Source organism: Pseudophryne corroboree, chromosome 6, assembly GCF_028390025.1.
Source record: "Pseudophryne corroboree isolate aPseCor3 chromosome 6, aPseCor3.hap2, whole genome shotgun sequence".
Lineage (NCBI taxonomy): Eukaryota > Metazoa > Chordata > Amphibia > Anura > Myobatrachidae > Pseudophryne > Pseudophryne corroboree.
The window spans coordinates 504,093,407-504,117,796 of record NC_086449.1 but is presented as its reverse complement, the minus strand read 5'-3'; the positions used below and the strand labels follow the sequence as shown (position 1 = coordinate 504,117,796).

At 42.5% G+C, this 24,390-nt stretch overlaps 1 protein-coding gene across 4 annotated transcripts in view; it reads left to right on the top strand.

The window, feature by feature from the left end:
* The window catches only part of SYT1 (synaptotagmin 1), a 1,004,279-nt gene that overhangs the window by 71,008 nt on the left and 908,881 nt on the right, over positions 1–24,390 (top strand). The window lies entirely within an intron of this gene.

The following is a 24,390-nucleotide window of genomic DNA, read 5'->3' as shown; positions in this document are numbered from 1 at the left end:
ATGTTAAGTGGCAAGTGAAGGAAGTGTGATGATGCAATTAATACTGACACTTGTATTTTTACAGTCACCATACCCAAGCAAATTTATGGCTGACAAGGCTCACGGGAACCAGTACTGCCACACATGAAAATGCTTTTGAATGTACTATAAATCCAGTATTACCCCCAACATCTTTGGTCAGGGGGTGTGGAACTCTAGTGATTTCAGCACTAGTTTGACAAGTGCTGATGGTTTCCCTTTTATATTGTGACCTTACAATCAGGACAAAATTGGTCCATACCAATCTCTTCCCAGATCCTACTCAATGGGGGTCATTCCGTTTATCGCAGCGCAGCAAACGGGTCGGATCTGCACATGCGCCGGCGCCGCAGTGCGCCGGCGCATGCTGGATGGCCGAAGGCCATTGTACCCTATCGATCGCCTCTGCCTGATTGACAGGCAGATGTGGTCGCTGGGCAGGACGGGGCTGGGCGGTGGCATTAAGCCGCTGTTTAGGGGGCGCAGTGCGGCCAATGCAGGCGTGGCTGGACTGGGAGGGGTGGGCCATGGTGGCTGCGCGATGGCTGCACTGGCCGGGAGTTACTCCTCAAATGCAAAAGCGCCGATGCTTTTGCATTTCTGCGGGGGGGGGGGGGCAGGACTGACATGCGGGGTGGACTAGCCCTGTGCTGGGCGTCCCCCCGCATGTCAGCTATGATCAACTAGGAATGACCCACAATATGCTCAGAAATCCCACTTTTGGGCAGAACTCTCCCCTTTTAACTGCCAGTCAATCAGGACTGTTTTAAAAATGATGGACAGTTGGAAGATATATTGTCGTGAAGGCAGGGACAAAAGGATCGTGTTTTAGTTCATACAGTATATGTGGATAACACCTTAATACCTTTAGATACACCTAACCATGCTGCCAGTTTTACTGATATATAGTTATGTTAATTTTATATTTTTTCTATAAACTGTTTTGCTATACCACTGCAATAATACAACATTTGTGTGTCATCTTTCTTATATATTAAGACCATAGTCTACTTTAATCTAGTAAAGAATTTCAGTTTTGTTTAAAGCGTTTATCCCTCACTTTCAAAGGCAGTGTTGCAGACATATCAAACATTAAAAGAACTACTGCTGCAGTTACTCAAACAGTGCAATGCACATAAAACACTCATACACAATCTGTACAGTGTATATATATATATATATATATATATATATATATATATAGTGCTTAAATGGTCCTAGAGAGGTGGTGGAACTTACCCCCCCATGCTTGTTAAATAAAGGGAGTGCATGCACCACAAAAAGGGGCATGGCCTTGAACAAGGGGGCGTCGTCTCCCAATAGTATCCCCAAGTCAAATTACGCCGCACAGTAGCACAATCTTCTTCACGTTACACCACATAGTAGTGTCCCTTATTCATGTTATGACACACATAGGTGCCCCTTATACACAAAGCTCACAGTAGTAGCACCCCTAATACACATAATGCCCACAGCAGTAGTGCCCCTTATGCAATACCCACTGTAGTGGTAGTGCCCACAGTAGTAGTGCCTTTTATGTAGAGCCCATAGTATTGGTGTCCCTTATTCAGTGCCCCCAGTAGTAGTGCCCCTTATGTCCCCAAGAGTAATGCCCTTTATTAACTGCCCCCTATGCAATTTTCTCATTAGTATTACCCCCAGTAGTAATGCTCCCGTAGTTATGCTCCCTGTAGTTATGTCCCTAGTAGATATGCCCCCCATAGTTATGCCCGCTGTAAATATGCCCACTTTAGATATGCCCCCAGTAGTTATGCCCCCAGTTGGTGTGCCCCCAGTATTAATGCCCCCATAGTTATGTCCCCAAAAGATGTGCCTCCTGTAATTATGCCCGCTGTAGATATGCCCCCAGTAGTTATGGCCCCAGTTGGGGGTGCCCCCAGTAGTTATGCCCCCAGTTGGTGTGCCCCCAGTAGTAATGCCCCATAGTTATGTCCCCAGTAGATGTGCCCCCTGTAGTTATGCCCGCTGTAGATATGCCCCCAGTAGGCTTGCCCCCAGTTGGTGTGCCCCCAGTAGTTATGCCCCCAGTTTGTTTGCCACCCAGTTGATATGCCCGCAGTTCCCCCCTCTAGTAGCGCTGCTTACACACACAAAAGATAAAAAAAAACCACAATACTCACCTGCCCCACTCCTGCTTCCGGACCGCAGCCTCCATCTGGCACCCGCTCTATGGGAGAGATGTCATGACGTCTCTCCCATAGTGCACAGCAGCACACACTGCCTGAGCCGGAAGCCGGAGCTCAGGAGTGAGCTCTGGCTTCTGGCTGCGCTTAGGGAGAAGGAGCCGGTGCCCACTGCTAACACAGTCTCAGCAGGCGCCCGGCATTTCACTAGGGTAAGTGAGCTGGAGGAGGCGGTCAAATGGAATTGGTGGAACGCAGTTCCGTCACGTTCCGGCTCACTTTAACCTCTGTGTATATATATATATATATATATATATATATATATATATGTGTGTGTTTAGAGAAAATAGAGTAATGGGGGGCGCCAATAGTGCATTAAAAGTAGAGATGTGAAATTTTTCGGGTTTTGTGTTTTGGTTTTGGATTCGGTTCCGTGGCTGTGTTTTGGATTCGAACGCGTTTTGCCAAAACCTCCCTTAAAATTTTTTGGTGGATTCGGGTGTGTTTTGGATTCGGGTGTTTTTTTTTACAAAAAACTCTCAAAAACAGTTTAAATCATTTGGGGGTCATTTTGATCCCATAGTATTATTAACCTCAATAACCATAATTTCCACTCATTTTCAGTCTATTCTGAACACCTCACACCTCACAATATTATTTTTAGTCCTAAAATTTGCACCGAGGTCGCTGGATGGCTAAGCTAAGCGACACAAGTGGCCGACACAAACACCTGGCCCATCTAGGAGTGGCACTGCAGTGTCAGGCAGGATGGCACTTCAAAAAAATAGTCCCTAAACAGCACATGATGCAAAGAAAAAAAGAGGCGCACCAAGGTCGCTGTGTGACTAAGCTAAGCGACACAAGTGGCCAACACAAACACCTGGCCCATCTAGGAGTGGCACTGCAGTGTCAGGAAGGATGGCACTTCAAAAAAATAGTCCCCAAACAGCACATGATGCAAAGAAAAAAAGAGGCGCACCAAGGTCGCTTTGTGACTAAGTTAAGCGACACAAGTGGCCAACACAAACACCTGGCCCATCTAGGAGTGGCACTGCAGTGTCAGGAAGGATGGCACTTCAAAAAAATAGTCCTCAAACAGCACATGATGCAAAGAAAAAAAGAGGCGCACCAAGGTCGCTTTGTGACTAAGCTAAGCGACACAAGTGGCCAACACAAACACCTGGCCCATCTAGGAGTGGCACTGCAGTGTCAGACAGGATGGCACTTAAAAAAATAGTCCCCAAACAGCACATGATGCAAAGAAAAATGAAAGAAAAAAGAGGTGCAAGATGGTATTGTCCTTGGGCCCTCCCACCCACCCTTATGTTGTATAAACAGGACATGCACACTTTAACGAACCCATCATTTCAGCTACAGGGTCTGCCACACGACTGTGACTGAAATGACTGGTTGGTTTGGGCCCCCACCAAAAAAGAAGCAATCAATCTCTCCTTGCACAAACTGGCTCTACAGAGGCAAGATGTCCACCTCATCATCATCCTCTGATTCCTCACCCCTTTCACTGTGTACATCCCCCTCCTCACAGATTATTAATTCGTCCCCACTGGAATCCACCATCTCAGATCCCTGTGTACTTTCTGGAGGCAATTGCTGCTGGTGAATGTCTCCACGGAGGAATTGATTATAATTCATTTTGATGAACATCATCTTCTCCACATTTTCTGGAAGTAACCTCGTACGCCGATTGCTGACAAGGTGAGCGGCTGCACTAAACACTCTTTCGGAGTACACACTGGAGGGAGGGCAACTTAGGTAGAATAAAGCCAGTTTGTGCAAGGGCCTCCAAATTGCCTTTTTTTCCTGCCAGTATACATAAGGTCTGTCTGACGTGCCTACTTGGATGCGGTCACTCATATAATCCTCCACCATTCTTTCAATGGTGAGAGAATCATATGCAGTGACAGTAGACGACATGTCAGTAATCATTGGCAGGTCCTTCAGTCCGGACCAGATGTCAGCACTCGCTCCAGACTGCTCTGCATCACCGCCAGCGGGTGGGCTCGGAATTCTTAGCCTTTTCCTCGCACCCCCAGTTGCGGGAGAATGTGAAGGAGGAGCTGTTGACTGGTCACGTTCCGCTTGACTTGACAATTTTCTCACCAGCAGGTCTTTGAACCTCTGCAGACTTGTGTCTGCTGGAAAGAGAGATACAACGTAGGTTTTAAATCTAGGATCGAGCACGGTGGCCAAAATGTAGTGCTCTGATTTCAACAGATTGACCACCCGTGAATCCTGGTTAAGCGACTTAAGGGCTCCATCTACAAGTCCCACATGCCTAGCGGAATCGCTCTGTTTTAGCTCCTCCTTCAATGTCTCCAGCTTCTTCTGCAAAAGCCTGATGAGGGGAATGACCTGACTCAGGCTGGCAGTGTCTGAACTGACTTCACGTGTGGCAAGTTCAAAGGGTTGCAGAACCTTGCACAACGTTGAAATCATTCTCCACTGCGCTTGAGCCAGGTGCATTCCCCCTCCTTTGCCTATATCGTGGGCACATGTATAGGCTTGAATGGCCTTTTGCTGCTCCTCCATCCTCTGAAGCATATAGAGGGTTGAATTCCACCTCGATACCACCTCTTGCTTCAGATGATGGCAGGGCAGGTTCAGGAGTGTTTGCTGGTGCTCCAGTCTTCGGCACGCGGTGGCTGAATGCCGAAAGTGGCCCGCAATTCTTCGGGCCACCAACAGCATCTCTTGCACGCCCCTGTCGTTTTTTAAATAATTCTGCACCACCAAATTCACTGTATGTGCAAAACATGGGACGTGCTGGAATTTGCCCAGATGTAATGCACGCACAATATTGCTGGCGTTGTTCGATGTCACAAATCCCCAGGAGGGTCCAATTGGGGTAAGCCATTCTGCGATGATGTTCTTCAGTTTCCGTGAGAGGTTGTCAGCTGTGTGCCTCTTATGGAAAGTGGTGATACAAAGCTTAGCCTGCCTAGGAACGAGTTGGCGTTTGCGAGATGCTGCTACTGGTGCCGCCGCTGCTGTTCTTGCTGCAGGAGGTAATACATCTACCCAGTGGGCTGTCACAGTCATATAGTCCTGAGTCTGCCCTGCTCCACTTGTCCACATGTCCGTGGTTAAGTGGACATTGGGTACAACTGCATTTTTTAGGACACTGGTGACTCTTTTTCTGACGTCTGTGTACATTTTCGGTATCGCCTGCCTAGAGAAATGGAACCTAGATGGTATTTGGTACCGGGGACACAGTACCTCAATCAAGTCTCTAGTTGCCTGTGAATTAACGGTGGATACCGGACACACGTTTCTCACCACCCAGGCTGACAAGACCTGAGTTATCCGCTTTGCAGCAGGATGTCTGCTGTGATATTTCATCTTCCTCGCAAAGGACTGTTGGACAGTCAATTGCTTACTGGAAGTAGTACAAGTGGTCTTCCGATTTCCCTTCTGGGATGACGATCAACTCCCAGCAGCAACAACAGCAGCGCCAGCAGCAGTAGGCGTTACACTCAAGGATGCATCGGAGGAATCCCAGGCAGGAGAGGACTCGTCATACTTGCCAGTGACATGGCCTGCAGGACTATTGGCTTTCCTGTGTAAGGTGGAAATTGACACTGAGGGAGTTGGTGGTGTGGTTTGCAGGAGCTTGGTTACAAGAGGAAGGGATTTAGTGGTCAGTGGACTGCTTCCGCTGTCATCCAAAGTTTTTGAACTTGTCACTGACTTCTGATGAATGCGGTCCAGGTGACGTATAAGGGAGGATGTTCCTAGGTGGTTAACGTCCTTAACCCTACTTATTACAGCTTGACAAAGGCAACACACGGCTTGACACCTGTTGTCCACAATTGTGTTTAAATAATTCCACACCGAAGAGGTGATTTTTTTTGTATTTTGACCAGGCATGTCAATGGCCATATTCGTCCCACGGACAACAGGTGTCCTCCCCAGCGCCAGCAACACCCATATCCTCATCCTGGTGTACTTCAACAGAGACATCTTCAATTTGACTATCAGGAACTGGACTGCGGGTGCTCCTTCCAGCACTTGCAGGGGGCGTGCAAATGGTGGAAGGCGCAAGCTCTTCCCGTCCAGTGTTGGGAAGGTCAGGCGTCGCAACCGACACAATTGGACTCTCCTTGGGGATTTGTGATTTAGAAGAACGCACAGTTCTTTGCTGTGCTTTTGCCAGCTTAATTCTTTTCATTTTTCTAGCGAGAGGATGAGTGCTTCCATCCTCATGTGAAGCTGAACCACTAGCCATGAACATAGGCCAGGGCCTCAGCCGTTCCTTGCAACTCCGTGTCGTAAATGGCATATTGGCAAGTTTACGCTTCTCATCAGACGCTTTCAATTTTGATTTTTGGGTCATTTTACTGAACTTTTGTTTTTTGGATTTGACATGCTCTCTACTATGACATTGGGCATCGGCCTTGGCAGATGACGTTGATGGCATTTCATCGTCTCGGCCATGACTAGTGGCAGCAGCTTCAGCACGATGTGGAAGTGGATCTTGATCTTTCCCTATTTTAACCTCCACATTTTTGTTCTCCATTTTTTAATGTGTGGAATTATATGCCAGTATCAATAGCAATGGCCTACTACTATATATACTGCGCACAACTGAAATGCACCACAGGTATGGATGGATAGTATACTTGACGACACAGAGGTAGGTAGAGCAGTGGCCTTCCATACCGTACTGCTATATATACTGGTGGTCACTGTCAGCAAACTGCAAAACTAAAATGCACCACAGGTATAGAATCTAGATGGATAGTATACTTGACGACACAGAGGTAGGTAGAGCAGTGGCCTTCTGTACCGTACTGCTATATATACTGGTGGTCACTGTCAGCAAACTGCAAAACTAAAATGCACCACAGGTATAGAATCTAGATGGATAGTATACTTGATGACACAGAGGTAGGTAGAGCAGTGGCCTTCCGTACCGTACTGCTATATATACTGGTGGTCACTGTCAGCAAACTGCAAAACTAAAATGCACCACAGGTATAGAATCTAGATGGATAGTATACTTGATGACACAGAGGTAGGTAGAGCAGTGGCCTTCCGTACCATACTGCTATAATATACTGGTGGTCACTGTCAGCAAACTGCAAAACTAAAATGCACCACAGGTATAGAATCTTGATGGATAGTATACTTGATGACACAGAGGTAGGTAGAGCAGTGGCCTTCCGTACCGTACTGCTATGTATACTGGTGGTCACTGTCAGCAAACTGCAAAACTAAAATGCACCACAGGTATAGAATCTAGATGGATAGTATACTTGACGACACAGAGGTAGGTAGAGCAGTGGCCTTCCGTACCGTACTGCTATATATACTGGTGGTCACTGTCAGCAAACTGCAAAACTAAAATGCACCACAGGTATAGAATCTAGATGGATAGTATACTTGACGACACAGAGGTAGGTAGAGCAGTGGCCTTCCGTACCGTACTGCTATAATATACTGGTGGTCACTGTCAGCAAACTGCAAAACTAAAATGCACCACAGGTGTAGAATCTAGATGGATAGTATACTTGATGACACAGAGGTAGGTAGAGCAGTGGCCTTCCGTACCGTACTGCTATATATACTGGTGGTCACTGTCAGCAAACTGCAAAACTAAAATGCACCACAGGTATAGAATCTAGATGGATAGTATACTTGACGACACAGAGGTAGGTACAGCAGTGGCCTTCCGTACCGTACTGCTATATATACTGGTGGTCACTGGTCAGCAAAACTCTGCATTGTACTCCTATAAAATATACTGGTGGTCCCCAGTACCCACAATAAAGCAGTGTGAGCACAGATATATGCAGCACACTGAGCACAGATATGGAGCGTTTTTCAGGCAGACAACGTATACTGGTGGTCACTGGTCAGCAAAACTCTGCACTGTACTCCTCCTATATAATATACTGGTGGTCCCCAGTACCCACAATAAAGCAGTGTGAGCACATATATATGCAGCACACTGAGCACAGATATGGAGCGTTTTTCAGGCAGACAACGTATACTGGTGGTCACTGGTCAGCAAAACTCTGCACTGTACTCCTCCTATATAATACTGCTGGTCCCCAGTCCCCACAATAAAGCAGTGTGAGCACAGATATATGCAGCACACTGAGCACAGATATGGAGCGTTTTTCAGGCAGAGAATGGATAAAACTGGTGGTCACTGATCAGCAAAACTCTGCACTGTACTCCTCCTATATAATACAGCTGCTCCCCAGTCCCCACAATTAAGCAATAAGCACAAACGGAGAGGACGCCAGCCACGTCCTTTCCCTAACATTTCCAATGCACGAGTGAAAATGGCGGCGACGCACGGCTCCTTATATTGAATCCGAATCTCGCGAGAATCCGACAGCGGGATGATGACGTTCGGGCGCGCTCGGATTAACCGAGCCATATGGGAGAATCCGAGTATGCCTCGGACCCGTGTAAAATGGGTGAAATTCGGGGGGGTTCGGTTTCCGAGGAACCGAACCCGCTCATCACTAATTAATAGATGACAATTTATTGACACATCATAAAACACACGTCTAAAAATGTAAGCGTACCAAAGATGGCGGTATAATCACCGCTGATACATTTGTTTTAAAATCAAAGATACAAGATGGATTCGCCACTGCATGTTGCCTTGTTCAGCGTCCATCCATAAGCGCGTGGCTAAGCTAAGCTATACTGACTACTCTTTTAACTAATCATCTTTATATTGTTTATTTGGATGATGTTTTATAGCCTATATTTTGAATAAATATCTTTTTAGTCATTTGACTGATACTACAACAACCTTGTTTACTGGATTTGGTGAGAGATTTTCTGGATACGAGACCATTTGATGTTCATGCTGACTATTCTTCTGAATCTGGTACGCTTAACTGGGTGATTGCAGGGATATCATTGTTAATCAAGAGGTATTACGCTATGCAGCGATTCCGTCTTCTCTGATTTATAGATGGTGTTGATGGTGAGAAACATCCTGACTGGCATCTTATTATTAGGCGTGTTTTAAAGATTTCATCCGGTACGCATTTATATTTTCTCAAGTGTCATCATAACACTTTAAAGAACTTACTGCACCATAGGCGCTTGTTCTTCTCCATCCTCTTTTGTTATATATATATATATATATATATATATCCCTATAGATTGTAAGCTTGCGAGCAGGGCCTTCCTACCTCTATGTCTGTCTGTTTTTACCCAGACTGTTGTTCTAATTGTAAAGCGCAACGGAATATGCTGCGCTATATAAGAAACTGTTAATAAATAAAATAAAATAAATATATATATATATACAGTGCATCCAGAAAATATTCACAGTTCTTCACTTTTTCCACATTTTGTTATGTCACAGCCTTGTTTCAAACTGGAACAAATTCATTTTTCCCCTCAAAATTCTACACATAATACCCCATAATGACAATGTGAAAAAACATTTTTTTTTTAAATTTTTGCTAATGTATTAAAAATAAAAATAAATCACATATACATAAGCATTCACAGTATTTTCTCAATACTTAAATACTAAAGGTGAGGCCCCTTTGGCAGCAATTACAGCCTAAAGTATTTTTGAATATGATGCCACAAGCTTGGCACACCTATCTTTGAGCAGTTTCGCCCATTCCTCTTTGCAGCACCTCTCAAGCTCCATCAGATTGGATGGGAAGCGTTGGTGCACAGCCATTTTCAGATCTCTCCAGAGATGTTCAATCAGATTCAAGTCTGGGCTCTGGCTGGGCCACTCAAGTACATTCACAGAGTTGTCCTGAAGCCACTCCTTTGATATCTTGGCTGTGTGCCTAGGGTCGTTGTCCTGCTGAAAGATAAACCGTTGCCCCTGTCTGAGGTCAAAAGCACTCTGGAGCAGGTTTTCAACCAGGATGTCTCTATACATTGCTGCATTCATCTTTCCCTCTATCCCGACTAGTCTCCCAGTTCCTGCCACTGAAAAACATCCCCACAGTATGATGCTGCCACCACCATGCTTCATTGTAGTGATGATATTGGCCTGGTGATGAGTAGTGCCTGGTTTCCTCCAAACATGACACCTGGCATTCACGCCAAAGAGTTCAATCTTTGTCTCATCAGACCAGAGAATTTTGTTTCTCATGGTCTGAGAGTCCTTCAGGTGCATTTACTAAGGAGTGGCTTCTGTCTGGCCACTCTACCATACAGGCCTGATTGGTGGATTGCTGCAGAGATGGTTGTCCTTCTCAAAGGTTTTCCTCTCTCCACAGAGGAATGCTGTAGCTCTGAAAGAGTGGCCATCCTGTTCTTGGTCACCTCCCTGACTAGGGCCCTTCTCTCCCAATCGCTCAGTTTAGACGGACGGCCAACTCTAGGTGATTCCAAACTACTTCCATTTACGGGTGATGGAAGCCACTGTGCTCATTGGGACCTTCAAAGCAGCAGATATCTTTCTGTACTCTTCCCCAGATTTGTGCCTCGAGACAATCCTGTCTTGGAGGTCTACAGACAATTCCTGTGACTTCATGCTTGGTTTGTGCTCAGACATGCACTGTCAAGTGTAGGACCTTATATAGACAGGTGTGTGCCTTTCCAAATCATGTCCAATCAACTGAATTTACCACAAATGGACTCCAATTAAGCTGTAGGAACATCTCAAGGATGATCAGTGGAAACAAGATGCACCTGAGCTCAATTTTGAGCTTCATGGCAAAGGCTGTGAATACTTATGTACATGTGTTTCTTAGTTTTTTATTTTTAATAAATTAGCAAAAATCTCAAAAAACTTTTTCCAAGTTGTCATTATGGGGCATTATGTGTAGAATTTGGAGGGAAAAATTTAATTTATTCAAGCTTGAAATAAGGCTGTAACATAACAAAAGGTGGAAAAAGTGAAGCGCTGTGAATACTTTCTGGATGTACTGTGTGTGTGTGTGTGTGTGTGTGTGTGTGTGTGTGTGTGTGTGTGTGTGTGTGTATACATATATATATTAGTTTCTTTCTATTTAGAAAATACAATTGAAGCAACAAGTCAACCATAACAAATGTATTTTTCTCTCTTTATATATCAATATCACATCTTTCTTTAAACTCCCATTATTTTAGGAGGTGCCTCTCTAAAGAAACAAGATCAGTATTGATCAGTCTGGAACAATTTGCACTTGAGCAACAATTTCCCCTCAAGTGTGTTTTGATGTACTCCAGCATCTCACACAGGAGAGAAGATAAACCAGTGACACAGATAAATAGTACAAGCTGGTTGTGTTCAGGGGAAAGTGACAATGTGATAGAGAACAGGACTGTAAGTAGGCTGCATAAGTACAAAACATTGATCTAAAAGACATTCATCGTGACACATAGTTTGTTAGATTTGCTCAGGGTACTGTAATTGATACTGTAGGCTACTTTGAAATGTAAAATAGGTCTTACAATAGTAATGGAATATAACGATCGTACAAAATGAAGCGGGGGGTGGGGTGGGGGTCTTAAAATATAAAAACAAGTGCTGCAGAGATTTGCTAGTAAATGTTAGGTCATGACATTGGAAATCCATAATTAATTGTTCTTATTTTCTTTGGTGAATAAAATTCTGTAGATCAGTTTTTAAACTAAAACCTTAAAAAAGTTTGACTTTCTTCATAAAAAATATATAAATATATATACACACACACTACACAAGTTCATTATACAGAATAAAACAAGGATGATTTATCTATCAATTTAACTGCAAGAACCATCTTCCTATGACACGTAGAATGGATTATACATTCAGTATGGCTCACCTGCCTTGCCCATAGTAATTGATTTTTACATCCAAATTCTTACACTTTGAAAACAGTGCAGTAATAGTTCAAAGTGTTTGCCTGTAATCACAAAAAGGAATTACGTTTTTTCAGTACACAAAAGAATTACTCTCTCTAATATGACCTGCTTGATGAAATTGGTCTTTTTGAATTAAGATTGCAGATAATCGGCTAAATGTATTAGCCTCTGAGTTCCAGAGGTCCGGGAGTTGTGTGCAAGTCTGTCCATTTTTTTAAAGCTGCAATCATTTACAAGGCAAAACCAGGTTGGTTTTGACTGGTATATGATTGCTGCTTTGAAAAAAAACAGCCACTCGTACAATAATCCTGCACCCCCAGAACTCGGAGGTTAATACATTTAGCCGATTAGATTAACTGGCAATTTATACTTATGATGTGTGTAAAGGAAAACAAAACTTAACATTTTAATAGAGTCACTCCAGATATGTAAATCACTTAGGGGTCTAATTACTAAGCCTTGGATGGAGATAAAGTGGGCGGAGATAAAGTAACAGCCAATCAGCTCCTAACTATCATGCCACGGACTGGGTTTGAAAAATGACAGTTAGGAGCTGGTTGGCTGGTACTTTATCTCTGTCCAATTTATCTCCACATAAGGCTTAGTAAATAGACCCCATAGTAACAGAAGAACACAGCTGTGGTGGTTTAAAAACACGCATTCATTTACAAGTACCATGTATGTTTGTTTGTAAAGTTTACTTTCACATCCGATACATAAATGATATACATGACAAGTCTTTGATAATATCTTGTTTCAAAATGTTATGTGACTGGGTATTAGTAGGCCAGATTACTATACTGTAGGTACACGTGCACACCACACTTGCTACAATGATCTGTAAACAGTACTGCAGGATGGCCTGACCCATTGCCCTTTTCCCTTTTTGTGTTCTGCTTTTCACAGCATAACTATAATTGTTATATCAACCAGGATATGTGTTAAACTGCTACACGTGAATGTTAGGGAAGATGTTAGCTGCATCTGAAAGGGAGTCAGTGCCAGGAAACATGTAGACAAACTATCCAATCAGTCATACAGGAATGGAATGCAAGAAAAGGAAATATGTCTCAGAAGGATGTGTCAGCAAGCTCACAACAACTGCAAGTCCGTGTACTGACTACTGATGAAATTCAGCTAATCTCCCATTCACCAAAAAAAAAAAAAAACCTAATAATAATAATAATAATAATATTATTACTATTATTATTATTATTATTATTATTATTATTATTAAAAAACGGGACTGCACAGACCATTTCCCACCCAATACTGTATGCAGAAATTATTACATTCATAAAAAGAATTAACTATGAATAAACCATACTCCCCAGCCTGTCACGTAAGTACACTACAATACACAGCAATATTCACCACTACAACCTACTCCCCAGCCTGTCATGTAAGTGCACTACAATACACAGCAATATTCACCACTACAAAGCGCTACAAAACATAACAGTAAAGGCCAGTACTCACTGGCAGGTCTGGGGAGAGATGTGTGCTGAGCGAACCGCTCAGCAAACATATCTCCCCCCGCTCAGCACAGTGCGATGTGTGCTGAGCGTGCGGGGGGAGACAGGGGGGGGACCGCTCATTTCACCCAGCGGCTGAAGTGAGCGACCTGCAGGCCAATCTAGCAGCAGCGATAGCGATGCGCGGGGCTGCGCATCGCTATCGCTGTGAGGGGTACACACGGAGCGATCGCTGCTTAAAATCTAAGCAATCTAGTCAGATTGCTTAGATTTTAAGCAGCGATCGCTCCGTGAGTACCCCCCTTAACGGTGCCAAGCTATTGCTGGAGCTAATAGACATTTCTCAAACTGATATGCCCATTTCAGTACAGAGGGGTGACCACCACTTATTAGACAGACAGTTGAGAACAAATTTATTAAGGAATAAAAATTAAAAAAAAAAGCAATTTAATAGTTGTTACTCCAAAATAAGGAACTGCACACCTATCATTTATTTATACTACTCATTAGTAATATGTAGATTATTTCAAGATGCAGCATGAAAGAACCTTGCTCCAAGCATTAGTTACACAGCATACTTGTTGCAAGTTTTTGACTCATATTTACAATTTTGTACCTAATAGTTTATATAGCACATTCCACTGGTGTTATATTTTTAACAAAATGATTCAAGTATCTCTTACATCTGAGTAAAGCATTTCACATTTGTGCTATTGAGCTGGAACTCAAACTAAAGAGAAATCATAAATCGTGACATATAAATGAACCAATATTCTTTCTTATCTGCCTATTCATACTCATAGAGTGTCCAAGCCATTCACTGTCCAATTATTAATTGACATGCCTAATAAGCAGTACACTTCATGCCCATAAATAACATTATGAACAGCAAGAAAACTTGTTCTTATGTAAAACCGTTTGTGTGAGGTCATTATTTTACTTGAAAATAAGTGTAATTCATTTTAGAATGATGAAAAATATCCTGTTTACAGAACTTCTTGTTATCCTCATTTGAATCATATCTTTCCGGGAGTGTAAAAAGACACAATCGTCATATGATGGTCATGCATGAACCGGGAAAAATGCAGCATAGCATGTATATGTCTTGTGCACATACAATTCATTTTTATTGTGAACACACAGAAATTCACATGTATGGTTAGTACTCCAAGATGTTTGGAACAACCTCCCTGCTGAGTTCTGTGTGCAAGTGTACATAGAAGGGTTAATGCTGTTTTGAAGGCAAATGGTGGTCACACCAAATATTTACTTGATTTTGACTTCTTTTTTGTTCATTCACTTTGCATTTGTTAATTGATAAAAAGAAACTTTTGCACAGTACTGTACATAAACCCAATAGTTTATCTACAGTTCCGATGGTAGGGCAGCTCACATGTAAAGAACAGGTTCTGTTTCCCGCACACAGTGCCCCCAAGCCACATCCTGAGTGACAGGCTGCCGGTATTCATTGCCAGGGGGTGGGTAGAGTTAGGCTGTTATCTAAAAAATAAGTGTTGTTCCAATTTTCTGGGAGGGGCTAGGCAAGTGACTGCATCCCTGAACACAGCTTCACTGCCCCCAGCAGCATGAACAGCCTGGCCATCCTGAGTAAACTGATTAATGTTACTCAAGGTGCCTCCTGCTTCTTTTGCATAATTTTGTTCATGTCTGAATCAGGTCCGTGTTCTCTTCCCAGATAGGGAACCCCCCAGTGTCACAGTGCTTACTATAACTTGGGGATCAGATCAAGATGCCGGCTGTTGAGATCCAGTGCCAGAATTCTGAAAAGGTCAGGACATCGAAGCCGGAATCCCAACAGCCGGCAACCTGAATGTGAGTAATGCGGGAGGGTTAGGTTTAGGGGTTGGGGGGTTAGGTTTAGGCACCACCCCTGAAGGTTAGGGTTAGGCTGTGGGAGGGGACTGGTTAGAGATAGGATTCGGGCATCACCAGGGATAGGTTAGGTTTGGGCACTAAGGGTGGAGGGTTAGGTTTAGGCTGTGGGGAATGGGGGGGTTAGGTTTAGGATACAACAGGGGAGGTTAGGGATAGGCACCAAAGGGGGAGATTAGGGTTAGGCTGCCGGAAGGTAGGGGTAGGGGACAGGGGAGAACATAGCTATCTCACACCTGTCAGGATTTCAATAGTAGGGATGCCAGCATCGGTCTACTGAATGGCAGCATCCCGACCATTGGTAAATCATATCCAACCCATATCTTGTACTCTCTGTAGATGTGAATACATCTAGTACAATATTGGGATGTTTTTCAGCAATTACTTAAATCATTTTGGATGTCATCAGTTTAATAGCTTATCAGTTAAGTGAGCTTCTGTTATGCTTCATTTATGATACTAATTATTGCCACATATTTGTCAGGCAGTAAAAAATATAATTGAACAAATCCATAGAGTCATTAATAAAAGTACAAAGTGTGTACTCAGTGAAATGCTAGACACAGTCATTTTTGCTGAACCACAAATGCCTGTCCTAATATATTAGGAAATCTTGTGAAACTGTTGTTCCATTCGCAGCTAATCATAATCCAGAATGTTTATTTACATTTTTAAGACTTTTTCATATGTACAAGTAAACTCCTTTATCATTTAGAAACAAATTGCTAATCAGGCTCTTATATTGTGACACAGGAGAGATGACATTATTTAATATACAGTAAATTCATTAATGTAAGACTTTACATGAATTATTTTATGAGAAAACACTGTTGAAGATCTCCGAATTATCACACCGGATTGATACAGTTCTGACTATACTGTATGTAGATTAAGTTTGGCACTTCCTCCATGACTTTGTGTGAAGATGTGAAATACAGGTATTTCATTTTGATGACACACAGGGTCTCCTTCAGATGTAAGCAGCAAGGATAGCTCTAATTCAGTAATGCAGCAGAATGTGCCAAGCCTCCTGCATGCATTACTGATCATCTCTGATACAATTGTCCTGCTGTGTGACACACGGAGTCGCACGAGTCAGCCACTGCATCTGCTACAAAGAGGCCAGGAAATATCCAAACTCTGACAGAGATTCTGGGCCTGTTCCTTCCACCCGCAATGCCGGTGACGTGACTCCTTTATGACAAATGGAGTCCATCCCCAAATGGCATCAGACTGTTAATCATTGACAATACTATGCCGTCCGCCATTGCAGACCCATACTACATATGTGTAGTACAGGGCTGTTGCATGAGCAAAGTACCGAACATCAGTACTTTGTAGCATGCATCGCAGATCCTTTCCACTGAGTGTAATAATCATTCTGTACTTGTTATGCAGTGGAGTGAGTGGGGTAATTCAGCACTTTGCAGGGTATTTTTGTCTCAGGAAGTAAATATCTTATTACACAAAATGTACTCTATCCATCCCATGTCAAGAAAGCTTATGTATTAAAAGGCATGTGTACAAGGCATGATGGCGACTGATTGGACAGTCATGCAAAACATCTAATTTGCCAACAATCAAGGTAAATGGTGTGAACAATCCCCACCCTGCTGACTGATTGGTGGCTCTGTAGATAAAGAGACCTGCATTTAAAAAGAGATGAACGTTAATGAGCAGCTGCCAGTGACATGCGGTGAGGTGAGGCACACTTTCCTGTCATATTAATGTATACACCAGAGTTTTGTAAACATAAAGTATTTGAAAAACACAAATAATATATTAGAAATATCTTCTTTGTGTTGTTCTAATAATTTCCTACCTTCTCCGAACATCTCTGATCAAAACTTACAAAATTTCCAGCAGGATATGCTGCTACACCTGCATATGATGCCCACATGAACCCTTTGGCTCATATATTGTGTGTAAATCTGGCTCTGGTACTAGCCAGTGCCTCCTGATCGGTTTACCTCACCGCACGTCCCTGGCAGCTGCACCATCTTTATATGCAGTTGCTGTGCCTCTGGGTAGGTGAAAAAAAAATCCCAATAGTGCTGGCTTTGGAGTTAATTGGATAGCCCCTCGGGGATCACTTGGCTGCAGTAATTTACTGCGGCTTATTGAATTCCCCCATAATTATAAATACCATTTAGAAGCAGTTGGGAAAATTACCTACCCTACTATGCCTTTTCAGATAATACTGTACACGTATTAACTAATATGATAGTTCTCAAGGTGTGTATTTAGAATGACATTAAGTTGCCATGGAATTCCATCTGACTATGGGCCTTATTCAGAGTTGGCAGCATCAGCATCCCGCAGCACAGTTTACCAGCATCGGCAAACTGTGCATGTGTAGTGACCACATCGCGCCTGCGCAACCTTACACAGTGCGTCTGCATCCCAGAAGGATGCGGTCGCAGTGTGATTGACAGCGGCAGGCATTCACGGGGCAGTGATGCATCATTATTGGGCATGGTGGGCTGCACAGGGGGTGTTCCAGGAGTGTTTTGGGGGCAGCTGCGTGCCGTCACACGCAGCTGCTCTGATTTAAAAAATGGCGGCAGGCCACCTGGGAGTGCTGCCAGGGGTCAACCCTAATTTGATGCATCTGCAATTTAATTGCGGATGCATCATGAGGTGGCACTACACATGCTGGGCAACCTTACCCTGTGCTGGGTGGCCCCCAGCATGTGAGGAGATGGACACAGATATGACTGTGTATGCAGTGATCTCTGAACAAGGTCCAATGTTTGCGTTGTCTTTGCCTTATCACTGCTAATGATTGAGGGGGTTATTCAGAGTTGTTAGCAAACCAAAAAAGTTAGCAGTAGGACTAAACCATGTTGCACTGCAAATGGGGCAGATGTAACGTGCACAGAGATTTAGATTTGGGTGGGGTGTGTTCAAACTGAAATCTTAATTGCAGTGTAAAAATAAAGTAGCCTGTATTTACCCTGCACAGAAACAATATAATCCACCCAAATCTAACTCTCTGTGCACATGTTATATCTGATTCTGCCCCACCTGCAGCGCACATGCTTTAGCCCTACCGCTAATTTTTTTGGTTTGCTAACAACTCTGAATAACTCCCTCAATCAATCTGTACTTGATTACTTTTCTCACATTGTTGTGATTTAACAGTATACCGAACAATGCCATTGTGTATTGTAGCGTGGTCAGTCAGTAGGTATTAAAGATTGACCTAGGAATAATAATTCTAATAAATTATTGTAATTTTTAATGAAAAATGTGAAAAAAGGAATAGAAATGCCTTGTTACAGCTTTGGATAAATTTTCACCTTAAATACAAATCAGTTTAATATCACATTTTAAAATAGCCAAGTGCAGAGAAATGGATGCAAATACTGACTTTAGAATTATTTCTAGGATTTTATTTTATTTTTTTACCCAGAAGGCTTAAAGTGAAAATATGGTGCCTGATCCCTAACATGTTACAGTGTCTATATGCAAGATTCTCTTCCAGGTTATTATTCTGTTGGGCATCCAAAGTCTATCTTTCACTTCAGATCAACCTCAGTCATGATTGCATGCCATCATTATTCAACTATGCAGTCATGAATTTATAATTCATGTCCTTCAAAAGCTTTCATTTGACCTTTTGCATCAAAATAGCTTTTGAAACTAGTAAATGGCACTCTTACACGTGTGTTACTATTTTCTCATCACTGTCAGTTATTTTTTAATGTAACATAATTACATTTTATAGGTGAACTCATTAAAAATACATTCTGGCTATATTATTTAAAGATTCTGCTAATGCAGCCCACATTTTTATCTATTGAGAGATGAACCTGTTCTATGACATGCAAAGGGAGAATTCATGTAAGAAATCATGAATGAAATCATCAATCACACTTAATGGCAGCAGATGTGAACGGTGGAGGCTAATCATATGGCAAGAACCCACCACTGATAAAAGTCCATGGATATATGGCACAATATGCACTTACAGCACCTTTGGAAGAAATACTGTACCAGTGTCCGTGATTTTATCCCAGTCATTTTGGAGTGAACTCTGAATATTTCAACTTACATACTGTATTAAATACTGTATATCTATATTGGAGTAAACTGCAACTACTACAGGGCTTACAGTATGTATGATAGGAGGAAATGTCTACATGAGTACTTATTACAGTACATCACAATAAATAACCAATAAAGGCTGTCTTTCATTGATATCTTCCTAAACACCTTTGAGCTTACCATTTGTCTGAGGTAACTAGCTGAATACTGCAAAAATGGAACTATGACACTGATACCTCCAAACTGATGCTGACAACATGTTTCAGACATAAAGCCTTCTGTTTATTTGTCATGATGGAAACAGTATTCAAACAGATTTTATCTTGGTGACTTTTAGCACTAATTTAACATATTTTACCTTTCTATTAGATAGGCCATCTTGTCCAACTTTGATCACACTCCCCACAGGAAACACAAGTATTTTTTCAGGTGTTTTCCTACTCCCTGAGTCTGACACCTTCCCCCTTCAGTAGATACAGATGATCAGAACAAGTGCTCTCTCTACAAGCCCTCACTACAGCCACACGCTGGAGCCTTTCAGATGTGAGAGAGGACTCTACTAAATACATATAGTATCATTAATGTGCACAGGTATTGCAAGTTTTCCTCACTGGGCATAGTGTGCATGGAAGACAGTCCTAAAATAGCAATACTTCTTCCAACTTGCCTTATTCAGAATGTTCTTACAATAAGCTTATCAAATTGAGGATAGGGAAATGTAGCCTCAATTTTCGTGCATTAGCATCAGTAAGCAATACTTTATATCTTGCCTTTGGTGACAGTTTTAAATCTGTGGTATCTCCTTACAAGATGGCACGTATCACCCTTGTCTGCATTTCTGTGGCTTATTTAGCAAATCTCCTAGTTTACCATTCCAATAAGCCATTCCTCTAAGACCACTTTCTCTTCTATTACTTGTGATCTCTTAAAAGTGAGGACTGTCCCATCTTAAAATGAGGGGGTATAGCAGTTATTGGACTATGGTAGCTGCTACTTAGGCCATTTGACCCTTGATTATAATTGGTAATAGAATTCTGGGGTAACATAGTAACATAGTATCTGAGGTTGAAAAAAGACAATTGTCCATCGAGTTCAACCTATTTGTGGTCTCCTATGCATGATGATTTGACTAAAATTTCTGACTGATGCTGCTGTCAGCCGTTACATTCTATCCCTATTTATAGTAACTATAATGCATGACTATGCACCATACCCCTGGATATCCTTATCCATTAGGAATTTATCTAACCCATTCTTAAAGGTGTTGACAGATTCCGCCATTACAACTCCCTCGGGCAGGGAATTCCAAACATGTATTGTCCTTACCGTGAAAAAGCCTTTACGCCGTATTGTGCGGAATCTCCTCTCCTCTAACCTGAGCGAGTGTCCACGAGTCCTCTGTGTTGATCTAACCAAAAACAGGTCCCGCGCAAGCTCTATGTATTGTCCCCTTATATATTTGTAGATGTTGATCATATCCCCTCTTAGTCTTCGCTTTTCCAATGTAAACATGTCTAGTCTTTCAAGCCTTTCCTTGTATTCCATCGTCTCCATGCCCTTAATTAGTTTGTTCGCCCTCCTCTGTACCTTTTCAAGCTCCAGGATATCCTTTTTGTAGTACGGTGCCCAGAATTGTACACAGTATTCAAGGTGTGGCCTCACTAGTGATTTATATAACGGGAGTATAATACTCTCGTCCCTAGCATCAATACCCCATTTTATGCATGCTAATATCTTATTAGCCTTCTTTGCTGTAGTCCTACTTTGGGTACTACTGCTTAGCTTGCTATCTATGAGGACACCTTAGTCCTTTTCCAGTACAGAATCCCCTAATTTTACCCCATTTAGTAGGTAGGTGTAATTTTTGTTCTTGTTACCACAGTGCATTACCTTACAGTTGTCTGTGTTGAAGCGCATTCTCCATTTGGCTGCCCATGCTTCTAATTGAACTAAGTCGTTCTGAAGAGACTCGGCATCCTCCTCTGTATTTATAGCCTTACACAATTTGGTATCATCTGCAAAAATTGACACCATGCTCTCTAGACCTTCTGTTAGGTCGTTAATGAAAATATTGAACAATAGCGGTCCTAATACTGAGCCTTGCGGCACACCACTTAGCACTTCAGTCCAAGTTGAAAAAGATCCATTAACCACAACGCGCTGCTCCCTATTATCTAACCAGTTTTTGACCCAAGTGCATATTGTGCTTCCTAGCCCTGATTCTTGTAGCTTGTAGATAAGTCTCATGTGTGGTACAGTATTGAACGCTTTGGCAAAGTCTAAAAAGATTACATCCACGTCTTTACCCTGATCTAGGTTTGCGCTTACTGTTTCATAAAAGCCAAGTAAGTTGGTTTGACAGGATCTGTCCTTCATAAACCCATGTTGATTCCTTTTAATGACCTTATTGGTTTCAAGGAACTTCTGAATACTATCTCTTAGAATACCTTCCAATACTTTCCCCACTATAGATGTAAGACTAACTGGTCTATAATTACCTGGTTCAGCTTTACTTCCCTTTTTGAATATAGGCACTACTTCCGCTATACGCCAGTCTTTGGGAACCATACCTGATATAACTGAATCCTTAAAGATCAAAGATAGCGGTTTTGCCAGTTCAGAGTGAAGCTCCATTAGAACCCTTGGATGAATACCATCGGGCCCTGGTGATTTATTAATCTTTACATGTTTTAATCGGTCACAGACTACTTCCTAGCTTAAATAAGTACCTATCAGTGTGATATTCTCATTATTGAGATTGTGTGTTAGTCCCTGAATTGGGTCCTCTCGAGTGAATACTGTTGAAAAAAACTCATTTAGTGTGTCCGCTATGTCATTATTATTTTTGCTTAAGACTCCCAACTTGTCTTTTAAGGGCCTATACTCTCCTTCTTTAATCTCTTGCTATTAATGTATTTAAAGAATTTTTTGGGATTCGCTTTGCTTTCCTTTGTTACTAGTTTTTCAGTTTCTACTTTAGCCGCTCTTATTTCCTTTTTGCAAATTTTGTTACATTCCTTATAGTGCTGAAATGACTCTGCTTCCCCATCAGATTTGTATTTTTTAAATGCTCGCCTTTTCTTGCCCATAAATTCCTTAATCTTATTGTTAATCCACATCGGTTTATGATTTGTATTCCTTTTTTTGCTACTCATAGGAATACATTTGAGTGTATTTTTAGCTAGCAGGAATTTTAGTACCTCCCATTTCTCCGTAGTATTTTTTCCTAAAAACAAACCTTCCCATTCAATATCCCTGAAAAATACCCTCATCTTTTCAAAATTTGCTTTGCTAAAGTTTAAAGTCCTAGTTGAGCCAGTATAGGGCTGTTTATAGAAACTGATATTGAATGTGACCATATTGTGGTCGCTGTTTCCTATGGGTTCCCCTATTATAATACCTGATACCAAATCCCCATTGTTTGTTAATACCAGGTCTAAGATTGCATTGTACCTAGTTGGTTCCTCAATTAGTTGGACTAAGTAGTTATCATTAAGTGTGTTTAAAAACATATTGCCCCTAGCAGTATCACATGAATCGTTTTTCCAGTTTATCTCTGGATAGTTAAAATCTCCCATCACTACTATGTCTCCTACTCCTGCTGCTCTTTCAATTTGCTTTAGTAACAATTCATCATCAGATGCGTTGATACCAGGCGGCCTATAGCATACACCCAATACTAACTTTTTTATTCCTTTTTCCCCGCATGCAATTTCTACCCATAATGTCTCAACAGTGTCTACAGTCCCCTCCTGAATATCTTCCCATATATTAGGTTTTAAAAACGGCTTTACGTAAAGACACACCCCTCCACCCTTTTTATTTAGTCTGTCTCTCCTAAACAGTGTATAGCCCTCTAGATTGACTGTCCAATCATGAGATTCATCCCACCAAGTTTCAGTAATGCCTATAATATCATACTGTTTGCTTGCTGCAAGTATTTCTAGTTCACCCTTTTTACCAGTAATGCTTCTGGCGTTTACATACATACAACTAAGATAAGTATTTTCACTTGCGTTAGGGACATCTTTCACCTTATGTAGCAAGGATGACCTGTAATCGTCATTGGTTAGTGCTTTGGTAAAATCCCTTTTAGTACCCATGTTAGTAACCTTACCGCCTGCTCTTACCCTCCCCCCAACTTCTCCCCCATTTTGTTTACTACCGCCATCCCCACTATTCTCACTGCATGACCCGTAGTTTCTAGCTAAACCCTCCCCCCAGGCTACTAGTTTAAAATCTCCTCCAACCTTCTAACCATCCTTCCCCCCAGCACCGCTGCCCCCTCATCAGTAAGGTGCAATCTGTCACGACAAAAGAGATGGCGCCTGACTGAGAAGTCCGCCCAGTGTTCCAGGAACACAAACCCCTCTTTCCTGTACCAATCCCTAAGCCACACATTTACCTCCCTAATCTCCCTCTGCCTCCCTGGACTAGCGCGTGGCACGGGTAATAATTCCGAGAATATTACCTTAGATGTCCTTGCCTTCAGTTTCTTTCCTAAGTCCCTATAGTCTTTCTTAAGGACATCCCACCTTCCGCTAACTTTGTCATTGGTGCCAACGTGCACCAATACTGCCGGGTCTTTGCCAGCCCCTCCCAACAATCTATCTACCCGGTCCGCGATGTGCCGTACCCGAGCACCCGGGAGACAACAGACTGTACGGCGATCACTGATGATAGAATCCCCTACCACCGCCATCTGACTAGGTACCTCTCTATCTTTTATCCCAACCGCGCCAAAGGGACCGCACCTCTGGATGCTAGAGGGAGCAGTCTCCTCCGGCACCGTCATTTCTTCACTATCATCCTCCGATTCCTCGTCCAATCGGGCAAATTTGTTCGGGTTTGATAGTTCGGAGATGTCGTGCCTCCCCCTCTTTTTCTTCCTTCTAACTGTGACCCAACTGGCTACCTGATCATCATCCTCTTCTACCAGTGACCCCTCCCGCAACTCCTCCACCGTTCTGTCTAAACTACGCTCGAGAATGTGAATCTCCCTCAGTCGCGTAATGGTT